General features: G+C 44.7%; 1 protein-coding gene across 1 annotated transcript in view; it reads right to left on the reverse strand.

Annotated features, from left to right (window-relative positions):
• TAGAP (T-cell activation RhoGTPase activating protein) overlaps positions 1–24,242 on the reverse strand; it is a 42,852-nt gene extending 18,610 nt beyond the window's left edge. Inside the window, exon 1 of the mRNA XM_017825847.1 lies at positions 24,217–24,242. The gene's annotated coding sequence lies outside the window, so the exon portion shown is untranslated. The remainder of the gene's footprint in view (positions 1–24,216) is intronic.
• Between the last annotated feature and the right edge of the window lie 1,883 nt (positions 24,243–26,125).

Below are 26,125 nucleotides of genomic sequence, written 5' to 3' on the forward strand. Positions count from 1 at the left end.
CAGGTTGCTCTAAATAGTACTTAAATCAAGTTTTAGTTGATGACTTGTCTCTAAAAAATGAGTATGATTCAAAGATCTACTCACCAAAATCTTATGAATTAAGAGATTTCATTGTGTCCCTAGTGGAACTCTGCTCTGAATGAACTCTGCCTTGGACTAACTTATAGGGCCACAGTGAGATACTCCTTTAGTGCAATATCCTTTACTGTAAGTTGGTGCTGGATCACTACTATCCTTTGGAATATTTTCACTGTGGTACCATGTGTATAAACCTTCAACAGGACTTTGACCTGCTAATAATCCTGTGCACAGGCAGAAACCGTTCCTTCTCCACAGACTTGGTGCATTAAAAGGGACAGACTTGGCTACAGGAAAATGAGGAAGGTACCATTTTCCTTCATGAGCAGTGCTATAATGCAAAGTGTAAAATATGAATCCTTTAAAGGTCTTGCAAGAATTCAGGAGGTGTTTGGATCTTCCCATATAATATGCAACAATAACAAAGGTGTAAAGAAAACCAAGCAATCATCCTATTGTGTTGGCTGATTATGGATAACACCACTTGCACATGTCATAGCTGATTTGGACTACAGACTCCCCAACTTCCACTGGGCCTCACGCCATTAATGCTGGCTAACCTGATTCCTACTAACCAGCTGTCCTATGGCAGAGTGTGTGTATGCTCACACTTCTCTCAAAACCTCCAGGGATGGTTACAGTTCAATTTAAGAGCAGCTAGTAACAAATCTTCAATATACCTACTGACTGAGTTCTCTGTAGATGGGGGCTAAATTTATTTTAAGGGGGATTTGATTGTGGTCCCTGTTTTTGCTATATATGAATCTTAAAATCTTTCATCTGAGCGACCCACAAACCTTCACAGTGTCTTTGCTGTTCAACATAAATACATAGTTTTTATATATAAGTTACAGAGTGATAAAAATACCTTTGCATTATTTTCTTTGAAGTCCACTCAGCTTTTGGGGAGGTAGAAAGTACCAAACATTGTCAAAGACATTTGCAAGCTTGGATTGCCTTGGGAACACTTTGTTTGCCCATCAACAACCAAGTGCAGGAACACTAAAGGCAAAGTTCCCATCAGTACCAATCCAGCAACAACAGTAGCCACCATGCTGAGAACATCTGACAGCTGTCAAATTGGCTGCAACAGAGCAGGGAGGAGGGAGATGGTTTAGTCAGTTGAACAGCTTCCACCTCTGCTGTGGCACATATTGCTCGTGGGCCCATGAGACGGGGAGGCAGCAGTTGACAGAGATGCTGAATGAAGAGATGCTCCTCAGATACAAATATGCATCTTTATCTTTGAGACAGCAGCTCTCACCTGGTGCAAGCCACCATGACTTAAAATAACAGTGTTCAAGCCCCTCAGCTGGTGCATAGAGGGAGGGCTTGTGGCAAGAACACCTGGGTGACATCTTCGAGGATACAAACATAACAAATAATTATTAGCAAAGACAAAGAATTATTTAACACCTCTGCAGGTATAATATTCTTCTACTTTTCTCTCTCATTTCCTTTTCAGACTGATGGTGGGGTGGAGTAAGAAATCCACATACTAGTGGATGTTACATATAATGAAATGCAGAAGTTGGGTAGATGGAAGAGAGTGCTCAATGAGGAGCAAGCAGCTCTCATCATGCCCATGTCACCCAGCTTGTGCAGTGCCCATAGTTGAGGGCAGGAGTAGCGCGGAGGTCAGGGACAGACAGGAAAAGTGACAAGCAGAAGGAACCTGTACTCCAGCTCCTCGGCTATTTACATCTGTTTTTCCACTTGTTTTGCCTTGGGATACAGATCCAAAGTCACAGTAGAGATTGTCAAAAGGGAAAACAAACTAGAAGGGGTCTGCCAGGTTTCTGTAGAGCCACCTGAAGTTACTGAGAAAAAGCTACGCATCATGCTTGCTCTGAATGAGAATGAGAGGGAGAAAAATGGTCTCTGGAAAAGTCGGCTGTCTTTACTAACCCTCACTGTTCTTTTTTTTTTTCCCCTCTCCAGTTGATGGACCCTTTTATACCAAACAAAAGTGGAATGGGAATCTCTGACTTTGGTGTGAATGGCTGTCCAGTCATAGCCACCTCCCTGGACTTGGCTTAAGCTGGGTTGCAACTTTTCTTCCATTCAGGTTTATAAACACAGCTAATTTTCCTTATCAGGGGCTTGGGAGCCCCAGCTTTCAAACTCAGGCTCACAAACAAGGAAATCTGAAATGAAAGGATGCATATGCCTGCACAACAAGAAATAATTTTAAAAAGGGAGGGAGGTTTCCCTCTAATAAAGATGTGGGAAATTACATTAAAGAATTGAAGAAAGAAAGAAGAATTGAAGAAAGATCTCGATTGCCAGGTCAAACTGGGAAGTAACTGGGAAGTGTCCACTTCATGGTTGTATGGGCAAACCTATTTTAGCTGCCTTGACTCCGTGTGCTCCCCTAATGTCTCTCATACGGCTACATAGAATTTTTTTTCCTTAAAATCCCTTTCTTATTCTGGATTTGAAATAAATGCATAAGAAGTGGGCTTAAGATAAATATAAATAATATTCTTATCTTTCTTATTTAAAAATTTTAATACATCTCATTGCAACCCATGTGGTGTTTTCTAGCCCATTTTTATTTCTGCAATGAGATATGCAGCTACCTCACAGTAGCTGTGATTGTTTCCCCTCCACACTGTTCAGTTTCTCTTGTCTTTGTCCCATCCAGCCTGAAGTTTGTTTTTTTTTTCCTGGAAATGGATTCCTCACTATACTATTAATTCTCTCATCATTTCCTGGAATAAGTTTTGCAAGAGGGGCAGAAGGGAAGTTACTTCTGCAAATTATGAAGATGTTTTTCTTAGAGGCTCAAGATATCCAAAACCGGACATCACAGAGAATGATGTTGCAATTAAAATTCACTCACTGAATTTAACTTTCGTTTTGCTAGTTTGCAACGAAAGACAGCCAAGTGGCCCAATGTTGCTAGGTCTGTGACTGACATTGTTTGTCTAGCCTGATTTTCACACTGCTGTTTATTTAAGTGCAACTCTTTTGCCTTCTGGTTTCTTTGGAAATACCTTGGGAAATTAGAGTTTTGTGCAAACTGAACAGAATTATCTTCTGAAAACTTGTAAGACTCAGAAACATTTCATGGGATGAGTAAAGTGTTCCTCATCCAGCTCATCATCCTGTGTCTGAAAAGATCATGAATTCCTCATGTAAGAGAGATCAAGGAGGCCAGGGAGGCTTGGATATCAGTCAGCAAAGCCTAAATCCCACCTTTCGTTTGACTCTGAGCATAGAGCGTAAGTTTCTCCTGAAGCAGAGTTGGTCCTTCATGTGCCTGCGCCAGCCCTGTGCTATCCCAGAATGAAGGAGCTCTGCTCCTATGTGTGATATCCACATGGCTGGCCTTTCCCTTCTGTTTTCCCATTCTTACTTCTGCTGAATGTTCAAATGTTCATTTGTAGTCTCTCCATACCAATATAATGTTTTCCAGGACTGCTGTGTCAGGATTGTTCTTCAAAGTGGTCATGGCACTGTCCTAGGGAGGTAGGTGATCAGGGCTTTTCCAAATCAGGTAATTCCTCTCTTCACTCTGTGCAAGGTTGGTAACAGGATCTGACATGGCAGGATCTGGCCCTATCCTATACTATAGGGACTGCTCTTGGCTATTTCTAACAAGGAGCTGCCACTGCCCCCAGGAACACACAGGCTGCAATGAAAAAAGGAGGTGAGGTAGAAGAAAGGCAGTGTTCTCACCCTCCTCTGGCAGACTAAGAATGGAGAAACATAAAGTTACTAAAGGCTTGTCTGACACAAAGATGGATGAAGCCAGAAGACGTCTTTATGGGAGTCCCTTTCAATCCTGGATCTCTACATCTTGTATAACTTTCACTTACTAGTGAGCCGTGCCACGAAATAAAGAGATCTCAGTGGTTCATTAGATTTTATACAGGCCATTCACTCCTTCCAGACCTTTCACAGCCTGCAATTTAGGATTTCTAAGAGGAATGGTGCTTACTGGTGTTCAACTAGTTTTAGACAACTCAGGTGAAAGTAAATCTGTGGTCTCCTATGACCAAGAGTGACCGCTTTCCTCTTGATAGGAGTACACAAAAGATGCATGCCGGCATATCTGCCCTTCTTGTCTCAGCCATCTACACAGGCCCTTTAATCTGACCAGCTATAATGATTTTTAGACTTACAACAATCTGCAAGGGAATACAGAAAGGTAAAAGTTTGCCCTCTTTCATCTTGCTGAAACTGGGGGCCTTTGTCCGTCTGTCCCATCTACAGATACATGTCTCAGCACAATTCCTCTTACAAACCTGGCCTTGCTGTTGTGGTGCTGCATGCTTACTGCATGGCCTGCTTACAAAGGGAATAATAATGTGATCACAGTCTAGATACAAAGTGTTGCCTCTACTTCCACTTCCCACATTCTGATACAAGCCTGAGATGACCCAGATAGAATGGCAGATGAATGCTGTGCCATACAACCCAGCCCAGCTCTGTGAAATGTCACCAAAATTCACCAGAAAAGGGCAACAGGGAATTTAGTGGGCCAGATAAGGATAAGAGAACTACTACATCTGAAGATGAGTACCTCCTGCTTTTCATCACACCTAAATGTTGCCTTTTTACTGCACCAAGACCCAGCCTGTGCTTCAGCCAGAAGGTTGTGCCACTGCTGCAGAGGGGAGCGGCAGGGACTCAATTCTAGGTTGCCTCCTTAGGGCAACCATGGGAACCACCTCCTGGAGAGTCACAGAATATTCTGAGTTGGAAGGGACCCACAAAGATCATCAAGTCCAACTCTAAAGCAAATAGCCCATACTGGGATAGAACTTGAAACCTTGGCATTATTAGCACCATGCTCTAACCCACTGAGATTATCCTAGAGTCTTTGGGATTGGAGGCTCAGAGTTTCAGATGGTAGAAATCAGCAACAGTCACTGCTGTGAAGACATTCTGACTGGCATTGCCATGGTTTCTTACATATGTCCTGATTTTTTCCCTCCATCCTACCATTTACACTGGCATCGCTATCCCAACACTGAAATTGCAGAAGCATGACACGAGCATACTTTCATTTTTTGAGATGATGGTTATTGTCAGTTTCATGTGTGGCAACACTAAGGGTTCGAGGAAGGAGCACAAGGTGTTGTTCAAACACAGTACAATATAACAGCTTCTGCCCAAAAAGGATGCAGTCAAAATCTAAGACTCTGAGAGGACATAGCCAGTCCAAGGGGCTGGAACAAATGAGACATCCCTGTCAGTGCAAAGGTAGCAGGCATAACACCCATTGGCTATTTTTTTTTGTCTAAAACTGACACTTCAATATCCAAATTAGTTACCCAGACTCTCTCTGTAGTTCAGAGAGAGAATAACCAGGCATGTCTTCATGGGTAGGAATTCTGTCCTATAGTAGGAACCAAAAACAGCTCAGAGGGTTTCTGCAGTTGGAACTGCCTTTTTCTGCTCATTAACTATAAAGGGATTTAAACCACAGGTTCAGCTGTTCAGTATTTCCCACACTACCACACATGTATTTTAAATACATAGTATGTATAGAGTAGCATGCACAAGTAACACACTTCCTTCAGCCTAAGAGGAAAACTGGAGGGAGCCTATTTTCTAGATGAAGAAATAAACTGAGATGGACTAAAAATTCCTCCTTGCTCTTCTTTATAGAAAAGTGCTTCTTTCAGTTCCTGATAAAGACAGACATCCTCCTTGTGCAGCTCTTAGGAAATAACGCCACTGTTTTCCTTCCACCCATACTGCTCACAGTATGCAAGAGTAGCTCTCACCCAACTCTTTTGTGACCTGAGGTGCATCTCATTTACTTGCCAAGGTTCCCCTCAGCAGCATGGGTCTGTACCACTCTCATGCCTCCCTTATGATAAAGGAAGCCTGGGATTGCCATGTCTGATTTTTCCTGGCAGTTTTGAAATAGCTGCTTTAGGTGCCTGCCTTGCCACTGGGGATGCTCTAAGCTGATTTCTCCTCTGCTTTGCCCAAGGCACAGAGTGCAAAACGCTCTCAGGCCCAGACAGCAATTGAGTTTATGCCTCCAGTTTGACCAAGCGGAAGGCAGAAAGGAAAAAAAGGAATGAGAGCAGAGGCAGATCTGCAGGTGTGATTGCGTATGTCAACAAGGGGCTCCTGCAAAGGCTACATAATAGCAGGTGCCAGTGAGAGGATGTTCCAGCCCACTGTGCATTCAGAAAGCAATTGCTGGTGACATTTCTTCACGCCAGCCTCCTCCTCAGAGAGGAACTTGCTGGTTCTGAAGTGTTACACTTCTTGTTTGGATGTGGGAGGCTGATAAACTAGAAGCAGAGTCTGCTTCCATGTGATGAATTAACAGGCAAGCCAGGAAAAAAACAGTCCCTTTAATCTGACGAGTTATAATGATTTTTAGACTTGCAACAACCTACAAGGGAGTACAGAAAGGTAAAAGGTTGCTTTTTCACCTTGCTGAGACTGGGGGCCTTTGCCCATCTCTCTCATTAATGCTGCTAGGGACTCCTGTTCTTAAATCATATAATGGAACATAATCGGTGAGATAGAAAGCCTTCCCATGGCAGCTGATCTGCTGAGTAACTGTCTAAAAGGCACATCAGAGAGATTTTCTCTGCAACGCTGGTTCATGTGACCAACAGCATCGTAAGATCCGTGGCAGCTGATTGGTGTCTTGCCTCAATGCCTAGTGGCTTGTTGTGAAAGCATGCAAGTTTTCTACAACTCAGATACACTCGATTTCTTTTAAATGAGTTCTTCATTTTGTTGCCAATCAAGTGACTTAGCTTGGCTTGTGTTATTCTTTTGAAAGAAACAACATGCCTTTTGTTGTTTGAAAAATTTGCTGAATTGCTCGTTTCCATGACCAGAATTCTCTGTTGTCTGGGACATGTTCATCATCATTGTCCCAGTGGGTCTTTCCCCAGTGCTGAAATGACCATTGCTTGTGTCATCCTCACAGCAGCTGACTTAGTGATTACAAACTACAGTATATTTGAAAAAGACAAAGGTGGAGTTTCAGACTATTTAGTAACACAGAGAAGGCTCTGTTGTCACATTCATGCTTTATCAACTAGCATTCAGCCAGCCCAAAATGAGGCAAAAGTTCTCTTGGACCCCTGAGAAACTGCTATTTGTCAACACCACCTGTGTGTGACTTCAAGCTATTTTTTTAATTTTTCACTTGAGAGTTTTAACCTTTCACAGATGACTTCAAGCTTTCGCAGACCTTCAGAAACCAGACATACACATGCACACACACAAAAACCCCTGTATCCATCAGCCCCAATACAAATAATTCTTCTGTGACATAACACTGACACTCATCTAGGTTGCATTTTAAGTATGCTGAACACCATTTATCAGTCCAAGTCACTGGGGCATATTCTGTATCTTGTCATGTTCCTGAGGTACCTCAGTGACCCATCAGATGAGAGCCGCAGTTGATTGCAAGGTTAGCACAACAGCGCCTCTGCCATCCTCCCCACCTTCAGGACAAAAACAGATGGTGAAGATGGGGTTTGCAAGGTGAGAAAAAGACATGACCAAGGTAGACTCATTCTTCTCCAGGTCTCCTCAAATCCTGGCTGGTCTCAGGGACCGCTGCCAGCCAGCTCCCAGACCTCTCCATGCTTCTTTTCTTTGCAATATGAGGCAAGAGTGAAAGCAATCAGCCAAACGAATCTTCTTTCCAGAGTACGAAACTTTACAGGTCTAAGTCTCTTTTGCAAATATTTTCTAATGTGGAAGCTATGGCAGTCAGACTCCCAAACCCCAGGGCCAGGAGGAAGGTCTGGAAGCTCTGACTGGTTCTCCAGACACAAATTGCCATCAGCCTATGTACTCTGTTCTGTGAAGGAGCTGAAATCAGTGCAGACAGTGCTCCCAGCCTTAAGGAGGTCTTCAAGGGCTATCAGGCAACACTGGATACACAGCCACTGTAAAAGACAACCTCCTGGACACTGGTCTGAGCTGATGGTGATAAAGCAGGATTCTGCTTTTGGAGTGGGTGACTATATTTCATGAAACAAGCTATTTTTATTCTATCTATTTATTCCAAATTGAACAAGAAAACTTGGATTTTGAGGAGGCTAGCCAGTCTCAGAGCTCTCTGAGCATTATCTTTGTCTTGTTACAAAAGTGCATTATGTAAGGAAAAGAAAACAGGATCAACCCCACTAAATGCACAGTTACATATGCAGACATCCATATACGCAGTTATGCCCACATGATTCTGTCATTTTTACATGGGAAAAAAAATACAGACATACAGGACAGATTTGCAGACTGCATTTATAGTTCATATCCATAATAGTTCTGAGCCACATAGTGCCCATTTAAGGGGACAACCCTGCCCTTTCTTCATGCTGATTGTGTTGAGGTGTCTACAGAGCAAATCCCCAAGCAACATTTAAACAACCTGAAGGCTTCTGTGTTGCGGTCTGATCCTCAGGGGTTGTGGTTTTCTGAACAGCCAAGCACAGTCTCCTTATATTGTATTTAAAATATACTCAAGGAAGGGGAGGCCCAAAAATCTGAGTTGCAGAAGCACTCAACAGGAATGAAATACCCTGTGAATGAGGCTAGCATTTGTATTAGCTCTGTATTACCAGCTTCCTTCTACTTCCTGATTTTAAAAACATTTTGGGGAATTTCCTTTCTATTTTGGAACTTCTGCTTGTAGTTGCAATTGAAACCAAGACCTGTGAAGATATGTAGTAGTGGTAAGCCCCTACAAATGACCACAGCAAACCTCCATACCCAAATACTCAGCAGCAGTTGGTTGTTCTCTGTAAAGCAGCATATAGGCATGTTAAAGAATGACTAACAAAAGTGAATTAATACGTTCCGCTATTGTCTGAGTGTTCTCATGAAACATAAACAAGATGAAAATGTTTGAATGGGCTTATACTCAAAAATCTGTGTTTAATTACTCTTTTTTTTTTCCTTGAAGGCACCTTAAAATGACACCTTTTTAATGCTGTCTGCATGCAGCGCTACAGGCTGGGCACACAGTAGCTGGAGAGCAGCCAGGCAGAAAGGGGCTTGGGAGTTTGGATTGACAGGAAGCTGAACATGAGCCAGCAGTGTGCCCAGGTGGCCAAGAAGGCCAATGGCATCCTGGCCTGGATCAGGACCAGTGTGGCCAGCAGGACCAGGGAAGTGATTCTTCCCCTGTACTCTGCACTGGTGAGGCCACACCTGGAGTACTGTGTCCAGTTCTGGGCCCCTCAGTTCAGGAAGGATATTGAGGTGCTGGAGCAGGTCCAGAGAAGAGCAACAAGGCTGGTGAAGGGACTCGAGCACAAGTCCTATGATGAGAGGCTGAGGGAGCTGAGGTTGTTAAGCCTGGAGAAGAGGAGGCTCAGGGGAGACCTCATCACTCTCTACAACTACCTGAAAGGAGGTTGTAGCCAGGTAGGGGTTGGTCTCTTCTCCCAGGCAGCTATCAATAAGACAAGAGGGTATGGTCTTAAGGTCTGCCAGGGAGGTTTAGGTTAGATATTAGGAAAAAATTCTATACAGAGAGCGTAATCAGGCATTGGAATGAGCTGCCCAGGGAAGTGGTGGATTCTCCGTCCCTGGAGATCTTTAAGATGAGACTGGATGTGACACTTAGTGCCATGGTCTAGTAACCACGGCAGTAGTGGATCAAGAGTTGGACTTGATGATCTCAGAGGTCCTTTCCAACTTGGCTGATTCTATGATTCTATGATTCTGTGATTCTAAAGAAGGTAGAGGAAAACATTTCCATTAAAGGTACAGCCTTTCTTCTCTAAGTGTCAGCTAAGTTCCCCCTCACCTTCTTCTGTCACCCAAGAAGAAGCCAAAAAAAACCAAAGGCAAGATTTATAATTGCCAGTAGCACTACAATGAAAAAATTAAGGAAAACAAACAAACAAACAAAAAATCCCCCAAAACAACTCCCCCCAACAACAACCAACCAAAAAAACCAGAAACAAACAAACAAAACAAAACAAAAAAAAACCCCACCCACCAAACAAACCTCAAAGAACCAGGAAAGACTGTTGCTCTTCCTTGTGCTTCTCAGCAGAAAAATTAAAAAAAAAAAAAAAAGCCTAAATCTGTATCATGGTATCACAAAAGTGACATTGCAAATCAATTTTAAGAATTCTGCCTATAGATACCATCTAGGGGAATTTCTGATGGGAAGTGTATCTAATAAAATAACTGAACAATAACTGAAACTTTTTAAAGTACCCCAAACAATGGAAATGAAAAACTACATCTGAACCGGCTGTGAGAAGAAATTAATAAGAATACATTTAGATCTTTCTGTTCTTTTTCAGTCATCTCTCTCTGATAAGTCACTTCTCAGCAGGCCTGAATAGCATTGATGGGAAACAGAAGATGCTCATTGTCCATTAGTAAGACAAATACTGCAAATGAGGTTGAATGAGGAGGTGCAGACTCTGTTATTTCCCACACCTTCAGGCTGATAAATTAGTTCATCCCCTGAGTAATTTAAGAAATGTGGGCTTTATGAAGAAATACCAACTTGTTTGAATGTAGGAGGAAAGCAAAAAGTCAATGAAGTGTGCTGAGCTGTCTGACCTGTGTGCAGGCTGGATGTTTTGCCTGTTTGAAGAGAAAGGGTGCTATGGAGTGTTTGCAGTTTAAGACTATGGCAGAGAGTCTTTCAGAAAAGCTGGTATTTTTTCTTCTCCAAGGATTTAGAGCTTAGGCTGATAATTTTAGCCAAGGAAAGGGTCTTTCTAAGAACACAACCAAATCCTTTGGGCCCTGGAGAACAATGAAAGTCCCTCTCTCCATTGCTGCCAGGAAAGGAAAATTAGTGTGATTTGTGGTGCTTTTCCTAATATGCAGCACAATTACCTGGACAGGACACAGGAAAAGGATTCAATCACTTTTACTACATTTTTACTACATGTATGAGCTACCCAGAATTTAGATGCATGCATGCAGAACAGTTACAGGAAGAAACAAAACAACCCCAAAACTCAACCAAAAAAACCTAGATGCTAGGAACATTATACTTCATAACCCATTCTGTGTCTGCTAGGGTACAGTAAACTTTTCCTTCTATTGCTGCAAAAGAGCTGTCCTGGTCCACTGGGCAAAACCTTTGCTAAGAGTCACTAGCTGTCTTGATTTACATACTAGATTGCAACACATCCAGCTGGCACCTGTTTAGAGTGGCAGCATTTTCTGAGTAATGTGTACAGTGTCCTAGATTCCTGATGCATTTTTTGTGAGGATAAAAGACTTCAAAAGCATCGCTCCCGTCAGGGTGCCTGCTCTCCTATACTTTTCTCTATCTGTGAAACTTACAAAAAACAAGAGCTTGGATCCTGAAATGAGCACTTTACTCAGCAAAGAGGCTAAAGAAACATTTATGATATGCAAAGCAGATGAAATGCATTTAAAGGCTGAACCTGATCTTTTTTGTGCTGTGGACTTCCCTGTAGCTGTGCTAGCAGTCCCCCCTCAGACTAAGTCTGTCCAGGGAAATTCCCTTTCTGCCTTCAGTATCCTCCCGAATAATTATATTTCAAAGTTTCTTTAAAATAAAGAGAGTTGCTGGCTCTCCCACTTCCATTTGTTTTGAAGGATCTGCTCATTAGACAGCATTTGAACCAGAGACTGTATTACCAGGGTCTGAATGGAGAAGTCCAACTAGAAAAGTAGAGCTGGAGGAGGAGGAGAGTTGCCTGTGGCTGAAGCCAGTGTGGAAGAGTGGTGGATAACGATGATTTCCTCAAGGTTAGCACAGACTTTATGCAAGTCACTCTCCTGAAGTGAAAGGTTGCACCCTTCACATATAAATCGGGAAACATCAGATGGCTGATTTGAAAACCAGTGGTTAATGCTTAACTGATTCACTGAAAGGGTTGTCAAGCTGCCCAGGGCAGTGGTGGAGTCATCATCCCTGGAGGCATTTAAAAGACGTGTACATGTGGCACTTCGGGACATGGTTTAATGGTGGACTTGGAAGTGTCAGGTTAACAGTTGGACTCAAAGATCTCAGAGGTATTTTCCAAAATAAATAATTCTTTGATTCTATAGATTCAATTGACTGCTTTGATAAGAAAAAGTTACTGTGTCAGTCTGTTATATGTATAAAAAGGCTGGGTTTCTGGCCTGAGGGTGGGCATGCTCTGTTGCCTCTGATGTTGTTGGTCTAGACATCAGCATGATTATTATTAACCTTGCTTACTATAGCACAGAGCCTGGGGCTCAATCAAATCAGGGTACCACAGGGTGGAACAGGGACCGGATTTCTGTCTAAGCAGGTTATAACCTGGACAGAGCAAGTTCCTGGGGTCTGCATGAGGAGAAGGTTACCAGTTTGAAGGGATCTGGTAATCCTTTTTAAATAAAGAACCAGCTATCACTTTTCTGGGAAATATTTTTATAATATAAGCATAATAGCCTGGAGATTTCTGCCATGAGCCAGCTCTCTGAAGTTAGGATACCTTCAGATTTCCCTGGGGTGAGGATGGAGGCAGTGATATGCCCATTTGCAGGGTCCAGGTTCATGAGCAGAGTGCTGATGGGGCAGCTGCGGCCGCTTGACTGTGCTCCTACCCCCAGCCATCTCTGTGGTGAGCATCTGGCAGGGTCAAAGTGCTTAAATTTTCTGAGGAAAAATAGGTGAGATTTGTCTCCTTGCAAAATGAAGGGAAGATTGAAACTGTTTTGGAAATGACTTCTGCATCATAAAAAGTTTAACTGAATATAAAATGCTTTCACTGAAAAAAATGTTTTCTCAGCTGAAAATCAACTGTTTGAAAACTGAGATAACTTCTTGCATTTCTTCCACTTTCAACAAGAAAGTTCCCAGTAGCCTGCCAAAATAAGAGTTTGGGCAGCTATTCTTAAGAAATAAAGCTCCTTTCAAATTTCTTCTTCAGGCCAGCACCAAAAAGATCTGTTTGTTTGGTTTGGTGTGGATCGGTAAAAGCAGAGTTGCAGATTTACCCAGCTCACCTGTGGTTTGCTCAGCATGGCTCCAAGCAGAGACTGACTTTTGCTTTCAGTTTGGCTCTGAGCTCTCTCGTGCAGAAGTTGAACTTTGAGAAATCCCCAAAGACGAAGCCCCGCCACAATACTACAGTTAGTCAAGTGTAGGATTTTCCCGTCATCTGTTTATAACTGACTAGAGAGTTTCTTGGGTTTTTTTGTTATTTTTCAAGAAACACTTAAGGCAGGGGGGTTTCAGGGATTATTTTTAGATATATTATATGAAAAAATAGAAACATAAGAAGTAAGAAAATCCATTTTACTTGATATTTGTGAGACATAATCAGTGTAAACATTTACTTGGGTAGAAGTAGGGCTACTGTTAGCCAAGAGGAGATGAATGCTCATTGCTGGGTTTCTGGGAAGCTGTGATCCAAGGCCACCATGGGTCCAACCTTACAACTGTGGATAAGAGCAAAGTGTGGCTGCCTGTAGTTAAATATTCCTGCTTGCCCAAGAAAGTGAGGAGTTGTCTTTCTAGATGTGACTGGGTGAGTTTGGACCCTTTAGATGCTTGCTTATTCTTTTCCTCTCCTGTAACCGGTCCCTTATTTTTGCAATGAAGCTGTGGAAGGGGTACATCAGAGTCCTGGGATGAAGGGCCAAGAGTAAGATCTGACCTTGGCCTTGCAGGAGTATGTGAACATCATTTTGATGAGGTTGATGGAAACTATGCTTAAGTGAGGACTGAAGGATAAGGAAATGTCAATCAGAAGAGATATTTGTTATCCCTTAGGAAAACAGGTAGCATGAATGCATAGATTCATCTACAAAGCCAGGAAAGAGTACACAAAATCATCTAGTCTGGCTGCATGTCCACACTGAAATTAGGTCTGATTAGTCTTGGAGGAAGCCCAGCCAGCAATGTGTGCTGAATAAAATGCTTCTGCTTTTAGTTAACATATACACCTCCCCTCCACACCCCAAAAGGCTCTTCCATTATGGTCTCATCAGAGACCACCATTTACCTTGATTTTTTTTTTTTTGCCATGGTTCAGACTTTCACAATGGCTATTAATGGTTGGTTATTTCCATATTTTATTTTTCCCAGCTTGTACAGCTACCACTTCTCCTAATGCCAATTTCTCCGCCTTTCAAGAGACTCTTCTGGCAGTTTTTTTCCCTACATGAATGAACACATACCCTGAGTCATTTGATCTTCCTTGTAGTAAGTTATCTGGGCTGACATCCTTCAGATTTGTTCTGAAGAGTTTTTTCAAACTCTGCAGCAGTTTTTGAGGGATCTTTCTGCAGTTTCATCAGGTTTTCAAATCCTTAAAAAAAATAGAGATGCCAGCATGTCAAAAGTCCTTCAGTTCCAGTGTTTCAAACACTTTCTTAAAGTAAAATTAATATCCTTATTTCTGGTAATTGCTTTTGATATACCCAAAGGTCACATCCAGTTTTCAGTATCTAAAACTTCCATACAAATGGTTGTCTTGCTAATAAGCATCTGAAAGAAGATTTAAAACAAGCAACCTGTTCCAGTTTCCATCATCTATCTGAATTAAAGCAAGATATGGATTACCAACGCAGAGAGGGTAAAAGCACTAGAAAAGCTGAGGCCAGGTGCCAGGGGCCATGCAGACACCAGTGGACAGGTCTGTCCATAGATGCCATGGACCACTGTGCAGCCAACATCTCTGGCTGCCAGAGAGGTGGGGACAGCTGTCCCATGACTCTGGTGACACCAGGTCCTACAGCAGCTTCACACCTGCGGTTTTGTGGGAACCCAAATTCATACCCAGGCAGAATAATATTGATAAAACTCCTGTGTATGGATACGTGGTGTAGAGATTGACTCTCAGAGGAGATGAGTCTTTTTGATCAAGAGCATTTCTAAGAAGGGCTTGTATGAGGGAGGTGATATGTGGATGACAGAAAGAGTAGGAGTAGTAGGTGTCATGCAGTAAGAGCTGTCTGAGTGTGTTTACCCGTTTTGACCTTGGCTGCAGGCACCCGTGCTTGTCTAAACCTGGGAGCTAAGTACTCCTGGGCCTGGCTAGCAGGAGATTGGCTGGAAGTAGAGGCACTGGATAACTGCATGACTGGACTTAAAAGCCCTGCCAAATATGGGAGCACAGGCAAGGAGTGGGACAAAACCTTCTGGCTCCATTCATGCTGGTGGCTGAAATAACCCATCCAGGCTGACACCATGGCACGATCTGAAGCTGATCTCCAAACAGACCTGGAGCCACCTCACTCTGATGAGATGAGACTTGCACAGCTCTCTTAGCTTCAGTCAGCACTGAAGACTTCCTGTCAGGGAATGGGCACTGCTTCAGGCAGACCTTATCAAGGGGAGGATGAGCATTAATTGGCTCAACTCAGCCCTGGAGCTTATCACTGGGGTGGCCCCACAGCCCTCTATGGCTCATCCTCCCGGATCTCAAAGGTGCCTCTCACCACTGTCACAAGTGGGCTGCACAAGGACATGCCACGTACATTTGCACTGGGGTAACAACAGGACCCAGCTCTCATCTGCTTTTTGTTCACCCATAAATCTCACTATTCTCCCCTGGGAGGATGCTGAGGAGGACAAAGTGAGTTTCCTCTGGGCATGCAGGAAATCATGTGGGACTGAAAGTAAGGTGGAAAAAGAAAATGCCAAATTTTCCTAAGTCTGAAACATTTAATCAAGCTTTGCTCTGGCTTTAGCTTGGAGTCCCACCTAGTTCAGCTCCGGGCACTGGAGTGGGTCTGTGCGGATAAGCAATGTCCACCTGTGGCTGCAAGGCAGAGGAGCTCACCTTCAAGACCACTGCCAGCAGGTGCACACTCACACAGCTTTGCTTTTCCAGTTGACCCTGGGACTCACCCAGGGCTGGTGAGGATCCTGCAGCCCAGGCATCGAAGGGTCTGCCCTGGATACAATGGAGTGCAAGAAGTGGGAAAAGAGTCTCCCTGGGAAGGTTACAAAGGACTTGGAGACACATAGCTGAAGCAGGGCTGTGCAAGCCAGGGCTAGATGAACCTAGGGAACAGGAATATGGAGATGGACAGGGACATCATCTCCAAAAAGCCTATGGGCTGCCATCACTAAGCCCCAAGTGCAAAAGTCATTCAGGATCTCAAGATGCTTTAGAGAAAGAATCTTCTGTGTTTGTGATTATTTGACCCTTCACCCCAGAGCTGAGAAGACACAGAAATGAAGGTGGCTGGTTGGGTGTGGGTCTGGGCTTCCAGAGGGGCTGCTGCTCCCCAGGGCAGGGGGGTTGACACACAGCTGCTGTCTGCACATGGGTCTGCACAGCCAGGCTTGAGATACAGGCACCCTCAACTATTGCAAAAGACTAATTATCTGTCCCATCTTTGCCTCAGATTCCTGCAGCTGGAAATTGCATTTATCCACCTGAACTAAGTGGACTTATAGGAAACTCCTCAAAGAATGCCACAAGAGAGATGTATGCTTTTTCCCTGCTTCTTGCTAGTGCAATTTCTTGCTTTTTCCAGGTGCAATTTGCAGTTTTGAAATGCTCCTCCCTGGGCTGGATAGGCAGTTTCTATGCTGGTGTTAGCAGTCCCCCTGCTCTCCCAGTCACAGTAACAACCCATCGTGAGTACAGGGCTGGGGACTTGCTGTCAGGCTGAGGAGGGGAGACATTTTCTATCTTGTTCCTACTTCTTCTGCCTGGTTTCATTACCAAAGGTCTTCTGCCCAGTGTTCAGCACTTTCCCCTGATCTTCTCTCCATGGACCAGCCAAGGTGATGGGAGCTGTGTCCAGGACAGCCAGCAGGGCAGGGCAGAGCAGGGTGCCTGGCTGCCATTGAAAGTGTCTGCTGCCAGTGCTTTGCACACAGGGGAAACATACGAAGGTCCTGTGCTCTGCCTTCTGAGAGGAAACAGCTTCACCTCCATGCTTGGTAAGAAACTTTCCACCCCTACAGGGGAGAGCACTGCAGGTAGCCAAGGTGAAAGTCTTCAGGATCTGTGAGGAAGCCGAGGTTGTTCCATGTGCCCCAAAAACAGCCATGTGCCAGGGCTACTCAAGGAGCATCCTATGAGACCTGCCCAAGGGCTGAGGTGCTGCACAGGGCAACCCCAGTTAGAGGAAGTAGACACTGCTGTTATGGTGGACATAGCCTCTGGAGCACTTTCACAGCACCAGGGAATCTCACACTCAGGTCTTATCTATGAAATGAGTGGGGGGAAAGTGTGTTTGCCCACGTCCTGGACTCAGAGCAGCGAGTGGTCCTTCATAGTGTCCTCACCTGGTGACTGGGGAGATGCCAAACACTGGCCATGGCAATGCTGGCACATTGCACGAGCTGGCTCTGGGATGACCTGGCACAGGGCAGTCCACATCTTTGCTGCCAAGCAAGGAGACCTCATCCAAGCCGTCTGCTGGGGACAGCCAGCTTGTGCCAGTTTCTGGATGGTGTCACGGAGCTGCTGGCAAGGGCTGGCTGTCCTGGACAGAGCTGTGTTAGCAACACCTGAACAACTTCTGAGAGGAATGATCCTGTGCCAGCGATGGGGAAAGTCCATGACAGCATCTTGTTTGCTAGCAGAGCAGGTGCCCTGGCGAGCACAGGGCTGATGATGTGCTGGCAGGAGACCTCTGTGGGTTGCCTCATGCTGCTGAACATGGGGAGGTCCTGGATGGAGGCTCTGAAAGCATCACCAGCAATGTCCAGGGTTACCAGCCTCCTGACAGGTTCAGGAGCACAGGACTTCCTGAATGTTAATGGCCTGTATGTGCCTTTACAAGAATTCCGAGTGCAGCCCCAAATGCCATGCAGAAAACTGCTGAAGCAGAAGGGATGGTAGTTTACTAGGTCTGCAAGGCAGCACACTGCCAGCTGTGCTGCCCACCCTGCGACAGCAACAGGGGGGAAATGACAGGCATGAATGTCAGCCTTGGGACGCCCACAGCGTGTTTCCTTTCCACCAGCAGACAGGATGTTAGCTGTCATGGGTGCTAATTAGTCCACAATGCAATGCTTCTGATTTTCCTCAGTGAATCTCTCAGTTTGAGGCTATTTCTTCTCAGACCTGTCTTTTAACAGGGCTACAGCACTGAAGCCCCCATCCTTTTGATGTCTTCTCTAGGTGCAACATTTTTTTAAAAATGCAGAATCCTGTATTCTAAAAGCATCCCATGAGCACCACTGGCCATTTCTGAATAAAGTTTGCCCAGATGCCTGCAGTGCTGATAGATTCAGGTGTGTCCAAAAGCAACATCGTATGTGCCGCTGCACATTTCTTGTGGCACATAGATGAGAATAGCTGTGTATATGCAGAAAGGTCATGAAAACCTTTTCTGGCTTGCCTCAGAGTTTCATTTACAAGTAAAGTGAAATTATTAGCTGTTTAGAGATAAGCTGGTTACAACTGATGCGTGGACACCTAATAAAAGTTTTACTGTTTTAAACAAGATGTGTTGGTGGAAGCACAGATTCTGCCCTGTGTGGAATAACCATTCGGTTCAGCACCTATGAGGGCAGCAGCTGCTTCCCAGCAGCTGGATGCTGCTTGTCACTGGCCACATGATGAGCATTCTGGTCCCACCAGTCTGCAGGTGAAATAGAGCAATAGAACAACTCCGAGGTTTTCTCCAGTGGGAAATCTCCAGCTTACTTTGAACCCCATCATGCAGCATCATAATACAGAAGTACCAGAATTGTACCAGAGCTGTGAGTTACCACCCCCCAGCTTTTGCTGCTGTCTATAACTTCCAGACAGGGAATGGTGACAATTAGGAACAAGGCAGTAACACCTGAAGTCCCTCCAGTCATTTTAAAGCTTCATGTATGCCTTGATGGGCTGATCCACTGCAACCTGGACACCTCTTGTCATGGAGCGGTGTGGGCTCTGCAGGCTGATCCCTGTATGGGAGATGCCTCAGCTCCCAGTTTACCACATTGAACTTACCTGATCATAGCTCACAATGACTGGTCTTGGAGTCACAGATTTGTGTGTGGTGGCATCAACCAGTGTCAGGTCGATAATGTTTCAAAACATGCTTAACTCTCCTGGTGTCAAAACCATGTTTTTGGTGTTCATTGAATACATTCACATTGCAGCTTTCATAAGACTGTAATTTATCAAAAGCACAAAGAGGAATCACACAGGCCAAGTTTCTAGAGCTCACATGAAAGTTAGAGAATAGGTAGAATGAAAGTTTTAAGGTCTCTAAAAACAACGATGACATATTTTTCCCAGAGAGAACCTTTTTAGTTTGGGTGATATTTTTAGTGTTGCTTTCTTTCAACACAAATGTCACATTTCCAAAGACAGCAGAAACCTCCTATAATAATGACAGCCAGCCTCTGAGTTTCTCATCGGAACAATTTCTATGAATTGTTTTGAACCAACCTGCACGAGAATCTGGGTACATTATTATGTGTTTATAAATAGGTCAGTTTTCACAAAACTCTTTCCCAAGGAAATTGCTCCCAATTAATATGAAGTATTTTCACCCATTACTTTTATTATAAAAAAGAGGGATCCCGCATAGATCAGAGTCCTGTTATGCTAAGAGTTAATAAAGGGATAAGTCTTACTCTGAAAAACCTCATCGTTTGGATTTGCTCCAGACCTCTGCAGTTCCTGATTGTCTTATGCCTACCTCCAAATGAATCAGCCCCATCACTGTGTTGAGTTCTTAACTACTCCTTTTGTCACCATATTCCTGTGAGGAAAGGTAGCATTAGTAACCCCATGTTACAGATGGGGACTTGTGGTGCAGAGAGGTGAAATGTCATGCTGATGGTAATCTGAACCAGAGCAGGGGGTGGATGCCTACTCTTCCCCTAGAAGCAACACCCTGCCCACTAGGCTTCCACACGGCTGGTGCTATGATAGTATTACTTCTTTATTCATTAATTTCCCATCAGCCTGCCTATGAAAGAAAACTCGCAGTACTATTGTCAGGTGGTTAAACAAGGGAGCTAAAGCATTTAGCTAGTATAAGCACACAAAGGGTGAAAAATGGAAGTGAGTAAAAGTGAATGAAGAGAAAAAGTGAAGGGCAGAAGTAGCATGGCTGTCAAGAAGTAGTAGGAGGGTATGGAAAGGAAACTGAAGCTTCAAGCTGACCCATAAAACTCCGCAGTGTTACAAGCAACCTCACTGACTTCACCTTCAGAGACTGTGTTTTGCAATAACCTTCTCTTGTCTCATTGACACCTGCCCACTCCAGTCCTGTGGCCAGCAAGAAACCCTCCCACCTCCTTTAATCGCAGCCTTCCACACAAGGGTCTCTACTGTCAGCCACCAGACTCTGCATGACTCACCCCCTCTGCATCTCTGCAGATACTTCCCTGAACTTTCTAGCTTGGCATGGCAAGAATAAAAGGCAAATAAATGTGGTTGCATGATGACAGGAATCAGATCTCCAGTTTTGGGATGAGATCCAGCATCTCTGTAGGAGAGTTCAGTACATGTTGTGCCTCCCTGCTCAGACCTGGCTGCCTGGGCAAGAGAAGGAGCCAGGGCAACACAGAAAACACCACACTGAGCCCAAGCTCCCTCACTCTTTGTTTTATCAGTGCAAAGAATCCCCCAAACACATTTCCCTCCACAAGGAAAAGCAGTGCTAGCTTCATTATCAGGATGGAAATCAAGATAGTTGTTAATTAAATGACTTTCCCAAATCTCATAATAAGAGCTGCAGATCAGACTTGCTTCACTCTCCTGAAAGCCAGTTGAGTGTTGTCTTCAGTACACTGCTCCTCTCACCTCGTGCAATTGCACCTGCAGTCATGGCAAGAGTTGGTCTGGGTCCACTGACCTCTTCAACATGACATCAGTGGAAAATTCAGTAAAAAACCTGTGGGTATAGGAATCCTGTCCCCATAAATATTAGAAGAGGATGCACCTTGTTTAATGTCTTCACTGCCAGGAGTGGTCAATGAAGTTAGAATCTAATGAGAAATATGCAAACTCAGCCTCAGAGTACAGAAGATGCCTGGTGCAAAAATAAACATCAGCTGTCAGAAATTGTCCTCTAGACAACATCTCAAGGAATATGTTTCTTCAGGGTCTCAGTTTACTATGAAGGCTGTGTGCTTTAAAGCAAAAGGTTTGCCCCACTTACTTCCTGAAGTTTGTCACTTCCTGATAGTTTTCCAACATAAATCCAAAGGATTTCTGATTGGCCTGTTGGTTAACAACTAGAAAGTAACCATGTGATTATCCTTATCTTTTCCTAATGCTACTGATAGTTGCTTGGTAGGTTCAGAAAGCAGACACTTCAGTGACTTTTTCTCATGAGCCAACTCTTCACTCAATGTCTAGATCTGCAGTAGTTGATTAGAGTGTATCGTGCATGCTGCTGCAAGCAGGAATTGGTTTGAGGGCTGGAGAGAACTAGTTTCTAGATAGCCGAATCTGCAGGATAATAAATTCATTAATTTTCTGGAAATGACTTATGGTTCAGTTATTACAATCACCTGCATTAGCCCAGTCTGGTTGTTTGTGAACTTCTGTAGGGAAGAGGAAAAAAATCACCATTTAGACTGGGAACAGTCAGGACCAGATGGTTCACAGGTGTGGCAACCAAATCACAAAGGCTATCGCCCCCCATGTGAAATTTATCCTCGCTTGTATAGTGGCTATGAAGAGTAATGCTCCAGTAAGTGCTCTATGGTATTTGTATAGGTTACTGCCTGCACAGAAAAAAACCCAGAGAATATTCCCTCTGTGACTCCTCTCAATCCTGAAAGGTGACAGCTTTATGAAGGTGGGTTACTCATAACGATTCCACCTTGTGACAATTTTCCTTCTATTAAGTGTAATGGAGGCTTTTCTATTTATCCTTCTATAGATTCAGGGGCTCTAGGCCGTGTCTGCAGGTAGCAAGTCTGGAATGTTCCCCAAGATGGCAACATTTTTTGAAATACAAAAGACATTTTTCATTTAAAGGCTGATTAATTTGTGCTGATCACAGACACACAAAAATCTCTTTCCATTGGGCTTTGTGGGCCTTTTCCATTGCTTCATGTCATGGTGAAGCCACCAGTGGCTTGGTCACAAGGTGTGAGGTCTCGGGGAGGGACTGTGGGTGCAGCACAAAGGAAGCTCGGTTTAACCTGACTTTCACATGAGCCTCTTCTGCACCTCAGAGCTTTTGTCTATTCATTGATTTCAGTGTATTCAGTGGAAATGATACATCATTTTGTGAGATGAGCTGATTCAAGACCTTTATGGCCATTAGTGCTGTCAGGCACATGCCAATGAAGCAGCTGGGGCTCTACCCAGGCTATTAGGATTAACACCAACTCAAGGGATAGGCTAAGCAGGCAGCCACCCAGGGGAGCAAGCTGCCAAGAGTGTGAAAACCATCACAGCCCTCCTGCCCACACTGCCCAGAGAGCACTATGAAGGCAAGGCTTGGGGCAAAGGGAGGCAGCCACTACTGCTCAACAGCTGTGTGGAGGAGCAGCAGCTCCTGCTCTGCCCTGCCCCAGCTCACTGCCTGAAGGACAAACAGGAAAACCCGGGTCCCACTGGCTATTTGGATATTTCTCCTGGTTCTGCTGCTTGCTCTCTCCCTCCGTTTTCTACCATAGGTGCAGCACAGTGCTGGCATCTGACATTTGCTTGTCAGATGCTATCTTAAACTGGCTTTGTCTGGATAGGTCGCAATAAAATCTGAGGTTGCCAGAGCACACTTCCCTCTTCCATACACCCAGGGCACAGACAAATTAGGTGCTGGCACTAGCTGCAAATTATCTGATGGCTCCAGCAACAACATGGATTACACCACAGGGTTTGCTCTGTGCTCTTGGTAAATGCTATCTCCTTGCAGAAATGGACCATACTGAGCACAAAGGGGGGATGAGGCACTGGGACCACTTTCCTGCCCAGCATGGTCTGTTCCACACAGACACAGCTCTGAAAGCCGAAGCCAGAGGATTGAGGAGGCAGGGACTCAGGGGTGGACAAGGGACACAACTGCCCCTCCAGCTGATCTCCCATCACCAGCTAACACAGGGATGCTGGTGTCTCCTTCTTATAGAGACATCAACAGCCTTTCTTTTCCTGCAGGCTGCTGGAGTTTGTAGCACTTGTGGAGTAGGGTGTGTGACAGTATTTTTCACTTGTAACACCTAGCAAATTATGGCATCAAAGAAAACAGAGCAGTGAGTGCTCGTTCGGTATTTGACTTCCACCTGTCCCCCTCGCTGTTGGATGATTCTGGGCTCTGAGATGGAGCTGTATGGAAAGCCAGGAGGTGTCACACAGAGCCACTGCACAGACTTCAATCAGGAATGTTTCCAGCAAAAGAAAAATGTGTTAAACTCAGCCTTTCTCACAGTCTGACAGCTCCTGATGTTCATGTCAAGAAACGAATGCAAAAAAATGTGCTCTCTCTGAAGAGAGATATAACCAAAGAATAATTAATGAGTAAGGGCTCGTACAGCACAACTTGCCCCATTCCTCATGCTGATGCCCTTCCTGCCTTTCCTCTGAAAGAGTTTGTTTTAAATACATAATAAGCCTACTTGCAACACTACCATGCCCAGCTAGCAATGCTGTTTGACTAACTACACTGTATCTATTAGAAGGGAAGTCAGGGCTTTGCAGTGAAGTAGCTGCAGCTGAAATAGTGTTCTGCTTATTGGAAATCAGTTCAATAAAGGAAGGAGTCACTGCCACTAACATCAGCAGGTACTTCCCATTGTTTTTTGTAGGTACGCTGTGACCTGTAGCAAAATAAGGCTATGACAGCCAACTCTTCTGCTTGTTTTAAAGGCTTTGCTACTCAAAAGAAAAACAGCAGGAAAATAAAGAATCAAAATGCATTTCAGGGGAAACTGCCAATGGAAGCTTCTCAACAAAACAAGCTGAAACTAATATGAACAAGGAGCCAGCATTAGCAGTCCTTGGCATGAGATGGGAGAGATGGAGGAAAGAGGCTCAGGTACTGCTGGGCTCATGCAGGCCTGGTGGGAGGGAGAGAAAAGCAGCTGGGACCAATGCCAGGAAGGGCAGTTCCCACCACCTCTCTCCTCCATCCCCTCTACAACAGCAGCCCCCACTGAACTCACGATTCTGCCATCTCAGCTGCCCCAGGCACCACATGTGCACTCCCACATCTGTGATTGGCCTGAGGTCCTCTAGTGCAGGACACTGACAGTGGTGCCATATGATATATGCATGGGCAAGCCAAGGTGTACCGCCTTGCCCCTTGGCATCAAACATCTGTGCAGGCACTCAATGTACGTACCTGGCTGAAGGCAACCATGGCTTGCTCAAACCTTTGCTGAATAAGAGCGATGGTGCTGAACACCGGCGGGAAGGAACAGTCTTGAGGGGCTGAAAGCAAGAATGAGTTTGTTATCAGTTCCCATTTTCCAGCAAAGCTCCCACAAAGGTGAGGGATTTGAGTATTTATAGAAGTCATTGCTACAAAGTGTATATGGGAGGAGGATAAAGTCAGTTTGTGCTCCTAAGTCCTGGATGCTGCCAAATTTGCCCTCAGGTGGCAAGGCTCTGACTCCCAGTGGTTGGCACAACAGCTGCTGCCCCATGGAGCCAGCCAGGCTCAGCAGCACTGGCCAAGGCAGGTGCACAGTTGCAGCACTGTAGGCAAAACCCTGGGGCCACCAGCTGAGGCACCCTGGTAGGTGTCTGACTAAATTAGAGCAACCTCAGCACCACAGTGGCTGCTCAACCCAAGCTCCTTCTACGGGCAGTGGGGAGACATGGACGCTTGTAGGACACCATTCTTCCCTTCCCGCTTCTGCAGCCAGCCTGGGAGAAGAGGAGCTATGTCCTTTTCCAGAAGTGCCCATTTCTCTGAACTGACTCTGAAAGGCCCGTGGAGCAGATGGGTTGGATACAGACCCCCACACTCTGTAATGCAAGGTGAGAGGAGGCTGCTGTTAGTGAGCCCAGCATGCAGAGGCAACCAAGCTTGTTTCAATTAGAAGTGGGTAAGCTGCCTCCTGCAAATCCATGGGTGAGCTCCCTGCCTCTTAAAGACCTAAAATCCCTGAAATCTGTGCTTTGGGACAGCAGGTTCTATGTGGCTGCCCGCCATCTGAACACAAGCATGAGTGCTAAGGAACAAGGCTATTTTAGGAACAAGTGACACAACAGAGGAGCATCAGAGTCAAGAAATGGCTCCTTGCTGACAAGTGTTGACATGAGGCCAATAAAGGGCAGGTTATCACCCTTTGGGGGATGCCTGTCTTATTAAAGTCATATTTCAGTATTTCTTTGAGATACTTGAAAAGCAGTGTGATATATTTACAAAGAACTTTCTGAACATTTGGCCTCATTTGCTGAGCAGGAAAAGAATGATTAAAAACACCATCTGCTTTTTATTGAACTTTGTTTCAGATTCATCAGAATTTCAGCAGCTTTTACCTCTAACTCTCAATGTTTACTCCTGAAAATTTGTTAGCAGCATACCATTCCATGTGGTTTAAAATGGCAAACAAGCCTTGCTGCTGGGGTCTGCAAATCTTCTCTACCATGATCTCACCACGTCAGTGCAAACCAGCCCAGCACAAAGGGCAGGCACAGTGTCCTCCCTGAAGGCATCAGAGACCAAGCCCTGTGAAGGATTATGGGGAGTCCATCTGGCTGAGACCACCCCCGTGGTGTCCCAGCCCATGTAACCCAAAATAGCAAATGCAGTTTCCCAGAGGACATGAGTGATGTTCCCAGTTGTTATTACCAGAAAAAAGTAAAGCAGCAGCAGGAGAAGTCACCTTGCTCTGGCTGCAGGGAAAGGTGCTGGCAGGCATGACCATGAAGCTGCCGCAGCACTGCTTTGAGATATTAGAAAACTACTTTCTGCTAGGAAGAATGAAAGACAGGCGTGGCCTTGTATATTTACTCCTGGTTTATATCAGTTTGACACTGGTATATTTAATCCTGTGGCCTCTCTGGATGTGGGAATTTGTGTGACAGAAGTAGGTGAGACTGCTTCATACCTGCAGAGGATATGGTTTCTGAAGGCAATGCTTATTCCTGCCTGTACTATCATGGCCCTTTTTGCTGCGTACCTTTTACAAATACCTAAATTTACACAATCAGAAGTCAAAGAAATGAACACTGAAATTGCTTACTAGGTACATGAGTCTGTTATCAGAGCAGCAGGTCTTTTCTTTGAAGTGTTGACTCAT

This window comes from Lepidothrix coronata, unplaced genomic scaffold, assembly GCF_001604755.1.
Source record: "Lepidothrix coronata isolate B3197 unplaced genomic scaffold, Lepidothrix_coronata-1.0 Scaffold123, whole genome shotgun sequence".
NCBI lineage: Eukaryota > Metazoa > Chordata > Aves > Passeriformes > Pipridae > Lepidothrix > Lepidothrix coronata.